This window comes from Ranitomeya variabilis, chromosome 2, assembly GCF_051348905.1.
Source record: "Ranitomeya variabilis isolate aRanVar5 chromosome 2, aRanVar5.hap1, whole genome shotgun sequence".
Taxonomy (NCBI): Eukaryota; Metazoa; Chordata; class Amphibia; order Anura; family Dendrobatidae; genus Ranitomeya; species Ranitomeya variabilis.
Window position 1 is genome coordinate 990,241,852 of NC_135233.1, and position 6,164 is coordinate 990,248,015.

Consider the following 6,164-nt stretch of genomic DNA (forward strand, 5'->3'; position numbering starts at 1 on the left):
GAACTGATAAACCTGCTCATATGCACCCACCTGTCCATTGCTGGTGGTGCGTCACTTAGCTGTGTTCTTGAGAAAGATGTGGGCCCTAGTAGTACCACACAAATCTAACAGACATTTATGGAATAACGTGGATATACCATAACTGTCCTAGAAGTAATAAGCCTTTTGATTACACGATCCATATACAGTATGGACAAATTCTTTATGTAAAACAAATTCATCAAAAATCTGTCTTTCCCTATTAAAGTCAATAATAACTAGAAACATAGCACAAATAACTTAAGATTATTCAATTTGGACAATCAACGGACTGGAAACAGTGGAATCCTGCACCACAAAGCGGCCCTCAATCTCAATTTCACCAGTATCTGCCCCCTCGGATGGTATATGCAATGATGGAAGAGGGAGTTGTCAGATTACCCTTCTACCATTGAGCCTGTGCATCTGAGAGCCCAGCAAGTACCAGTTGTGCATAGCCTCAGTATACGACGCAGACCAGATCAGTAGGGGAACAAGGTTAGGTGAGTAGTTTTATTTTTTAAAATTGTCAGTATTTGTGGGAATGTGTTGGGACATCATACTGCATGGAGGGTTGTGGGAGGACATCGTACTGCATGGGGTTCTTTGTGGGGACATCATATTGAATGCAAGGCTGTGTAGGGACATCATACAGTGTGGGTGGATTGTGAAGGCATCATACTGCATGTGGGGGCTTTGTGGGGACATCCTACTGTGTGTTGAGCTATGTGGGGTCATCAATCTGCATGCAGAGTTGTATGGGGATATCATACTTAATTTGGGTGCTGTGTGGGGACATCATGCTGCATGAGGTGGCTTTTTAGGGACATCATACAGTGTGTGAGGAAAGGTTGTGGAAACATCATACTGTGTGGTGGGCCATGATACTTTGTGGTGATATTATGCTCTGTGGGTAGCTGTGTGTGGACATCATACTTTGCGGTGGGGGGTGCTTTGTAGGGACTGTGAGGCAATGATACTGTGTTTGGAGTTGTTCATCAAGGTACAAGTGCTGAAGAACCAAAGCATTATGATTTACAGTATGCTTTATAAAAAGCAGTAAATTACATGGTTTTGATTTGCTGCCACAGGTAAGAATGCAGATTGCAATAAGCCCTTTCATAACATGTATTAGCAGTAGCAGCGATATGCAAATTGCCTCTTGAGAGAAAAAGAGGACTTGAACTCTATAGCGCCACCTGTTGGAAGTAGCGATCCTACCAGTCACAATCAACCCTTTAACGAGACTTACAATATGACTTAGGATAAAATGCGAAATCAGTGTCTCAATTTGCAGACACGGTGTTCTCTGAAGAGGCAATTTGCATATTAAATTTCCCAGAGGAGCATTGCATGGCGAATAAGCCTCCTTACAAGTCAGAGCTGGTATATCACTCTCCACAAGGAGAAACTTTACCCCTTAGATCTCAGTAGCAGAGAGTCAGCAGACTTATTTTTGCTCAATATTCACCCCTTTCTGACATTGGACATAATAATCCATCGATGTGACCTGGGCCTATTTGACCACGGATGGATTATTACGTCCGCGTGATCGCCCGTGCACACTGATTCTGACAGATGGCAACCGGCACTAAGTGCCAGGAGCTGTCATGCACTGCTCCCGCCACTTTAACCCCCGAAATGCTGCAATCGAACACTATTAAAGCATTCCGCGAGAAGGCAGAGTGCTGACAGCCCCTCAGACTTTGGATCAGAGAATGTGCAGAGTGACGCGGGGTTCCGATCGTTGCCATGATGACCGGATGTCGTCATGACGACATCTGGGTCACCAAAGCTAGGAAACTTTCCCTGTTTGGGCAGAGCTGACAGTTTGTACAGCATGGGAAAGATTCCCTTCAGTGAGGCAGATGGAGGCACTGTGGACGCCGTCTGACCTGTGAATCGGCGGTGTCCTTCTTTTTTAGGATTGCATAAAAGTGCCGTCGGCCACAGTTTTGTGCACTTCTGAAAAGAAGGACACCACTGAACAGAGGCCAGACAGAATCCAGAGTAACTCTGCTGCCTCATTATAAGGAATGGATCCTTCGGGGGTTTCATCTGAATCACATCACGCAGAGATTTAGATGGAAACCCCAAAGTAAGTGCTTAGCATAGAACGCCAGATATTTGTGATCCAAAACGATACGTAAAATGTTCCCAATAAAAGCTTCAACTCAATCCACAAAAAAAGCAAGTCCCCACTCAGGTCTGTCATCTGCTAACAGAAATATAGGAGGCTTCCACGTTACTGGTAGTGCAAAGGCTCTGGAAAAGCAAAATGGTTCCATAACCCTGCAAAAGAAATTCAGCAAATTCTGTACTGCCAAATACAAATGCCCCCTCCCTTCTGAGCCCCACAGTTTACTTAAACCACATATAGCGTCCACATGTTTGGCACTTCTGAAGCAATGAAAGCCCACCTAACTTACGGGCATAAAGTACTGGTGACTGCAACGTACTGGTCAGTACAGCGTACTGGTCACTACAACGGTAGTTTGCAATTTTCACTCGGCAACATTAATTGCTGCTTCTTTCTGGAAAATACCCATGATGTCAAAATCAGCACTACACCTGTAGATAAATTCCCAAAGAGGTATAATTTCCAAAATGGGATCACTTGAGGGGAAATTCTGCCTGCGGAGGACCCCTTAACAAGGACTTTACTACCCCCACCCTCTGTCTTTCATTTCCAGAGGCCCGGGGACGCAACTCAAAAAAAAAACTTACATCCCTCCTTAAAGACCCTGAACAATTTTTTATCCCCAGAAAAAGTATCGGGTAACTTTACCGGTGGTTCGGGGTCTGCTAGGGATACATCAGAGGGACCCCCCTCTCGGGACCGCAATGAAGCAGACATCTGTAAAGCACCTGCCACATGTCTCTGCACCTGTTGGTGTGAGTGGACCAGGGCTTGCTGCTCCACGGATGGCTTCTGAAAAAGCTGTGAGAGCTCATTAATCTGCCCCGTGAGAGCCAGTACTGGATCCATGGCATATAAACACCTCCCCACCAGGGAGAAAGACTTTACAGTCAGCTTTAATGGCACAGCTCCCATGTATTAATTCTGCAGGGAGAGCTGCATACAGCAGCAACAGAGCTGAGCTAAACGCCGGGTACTAACCTGGTCACCCACAGGACCTTAGACATGTGACAGAGTGACCAGGTAACCAACAGGACCTTAGACATGTGACAGAGTGGGAGGAGGACAGGGGGGCGGAGCCAGACACCGAGGAACAGAGAAGAGATAAATACTTAGAGAAATACCAAGCAATCAGAGATCTGGGCTAGAAGATCAGGAGGTACCAAAGGGACGAGACAGGGGATAGTCAAAAGCAAAGCCAGAGGTCAGGAATCCAGAATAGCAAACAGAGAAACGCACGGAAAGCATGGTAAACACAGTGCAAAAACAGAAGGTATAGATGACAAAGAACCCCAGCTGGAAGCGAGTATAAATACCCCTCCCATCTTGAAAGAGAGGCTAACCATATTAACCATACGAGAACAGGACATTTGCCATGTCCTAACTATGACAGGAGTGAAAGAGAAGCGGGCACCACTCCAATACAAAAATTAGGGATCAACCATTGCATATAAATAATTACTGAACAGAGAGAGAAGATATGCAAACCAATGGGATCAACCTTAAATAATCAATTTTATTATACAAAAGTCATAATCCAAAAACAGAGCCAGGCAAGACATACATTTTAAAACATTTAAAACGATATGGCAAAATAGACCATAAAGAATTTAACCCGAGGGGAAAAAGAAAGCTAATACTTCACAACATATGTAGAACAGGAAAGATTACCAGAAAGTGCTAAGTATATGAATACACCAATCTTAATCAAATATAAATAAATCCTATTGTTTGCTGCCAACTGACCCCCTGAGTACTATGACAAATAACATGTACTCCAGCCTAATATCAGATATATGATATATCTTTATTTTGTCAAAATAAAAAAAAAATTGGATCTGAAGTCATTTTTTTGTGAAAAAAAGTTGTGTTCTTTATCTTTTTCATAAAATTCTTGTGAAGCACCTGAAGGGTGAATAAACTTCTTGAATATAGTTTTGATCACCTTGAGGGGTGCAGTTTTTAGAATGGTGTCATTTTGGGGTATCTTCTATCATATAGACCCTTCAAAGTGGCTTCAAATGAGATGTGGTCCCTAAAAAAAGTGGTTTTGTAAATTTTGTTGGAAAAATTAAAAATCGCTGGTCAACTTTTAACCCTTATAACTTCCCAACCAAAAAACAAAATTTTTCCTCCAAAATTGTGCTTATGTAAAGTAGACATGTTGGAAATGTTATTTATTAACTATTTTGTGAGACATATCTCTGTAATTTAAAATTGCAAAATTTTCCAAATTTTTGCCAAATTTGCGATTTTTTTTACAAATAAACGCAAGTCATACCAAATAAATTTTACCACTATTATGAAGTACAATATGTCACGAAAAAAATAATCTCAGAATCACGTGATCTGTTGAAGCGTTTCAGAGTTATTACCTCATAAAGTGACAGTGGTCAGAATTGTAAAAATTAACGGTCATTAACGTGCAAACCACCTTCGGGGGTAAAAGGGCTTAAGAGATAAAAAATAATATAGAAGTAATAATGTGCAGAAAGTTTGGCTGGTTGATTCGGCCCTTCACCACAGTCAGGTCTCTCATGTGGCCCCTTGGGAAAATTAATTGCCCAACCATATTCTTTGTCTAGTGGAAAGAAAGTTTCATCATTATCACAGACTGCGATTCTTTACTGTACGAGTAAGACTATGGAACATGGCAGTGAGACTGCGAGCACATACAGTAATAGACAATTTATTCACTAATCAAGCTCAAGAAGGACCTGGAACAATTTAATATTACAGGTTAGGGTACTCGATTTTGGAGATGAGTTGTTGATCAAGGAAGCTAATCTGATTGAAGTATGTTGAGTCGAGAATAACTTTTTTCCCCAATATGGGGCAATTAGCATCTGCCTCTAGGGATTTGGGCTTCCTCTAGTTCAACATTTTAGGTTATACTGTAAGTTTAACTCAATGGATTTGTACTTTCTTTCAACCTTAAATTTGTTGTCCATTGCCAAACAGCCCCTTTTCATCATCCCTAATGTGCCCAGTAAAATTAAATAAGAGTACTTTCTTCTTGGACTGGTTCTGTTTGTTCACTTTGAGCTCTGAGTCTCTCAGTTATCTCATGTTATTGTTTATCTCATGTGAGCACTGCAGTCTATCAATAGCCGCTGATTGTCTGCAGCCTTCAAACTTCCATCTGACAGCAAACAATAGACAATAGAGATCACTTAAACAAATGGGCACCATGGAAGACTAATATATGATCACTTGTCTTACCTGAGCTATGCTACCCTTAACTGTATCAGTGTGCTGTGCAAGTAATCTCTGCCTGCCCAATAGCCAGTACGACTAATTACCCTAGGTCCAGTACCTATCTGACCTGAGGGTAAAGGGGGCGCCAGAGAGCTGCAAGATCCAAACCAGAACTGGGAAGCGGGATATAGGTAAATCCCCTTCAGAAGGAACCAGGGGCATCCAAACAACCCCGGTTTGTGATAAATTGGTGTGAGTAGTGGGGACGATAAAGATATCCTCCCCAGGATCCCTGACATATTGTTGGGATCCGTGACATATTGTTGGCAGCACGGTGTGAACCGTGACACAGTACAACAATTTTTAATCTCCCTGGAGTACGCCTTTAAGTGAGAACTTAGGAAGCATTTGTCTTATAGGGGCAGTCAAAGTACTGTGGCTGTCACAGGGGCAAAATATGGGACTGTTTTCTAGGGAATTTACACAGTGCATTCATATTTTTTTAAGGGGCAATTCCACCATCTAGAGGGCACAAAGGAGGCATTATTACTATGTGATTGTAATGGGCACACTGGTGGGCATTATTATATGGGGCACTAAGAGGTTAGCTGTTATTTTGCCAAAAAGCAGGTGCAATGATAAAGGCACATATCGTAACAGCGGCTCAGTTTTGGGGTATCAGTAGGATGAGGAGTTTGTGCAGGTTGGGAATTGATGGAGATGGTGCTGGAAATGTGAGAAGTCAAATGTGTCTTTGTTGTAACCTCTGCAGACAAGTTGGAAAAGACAGGACAAATGAATGACAGAA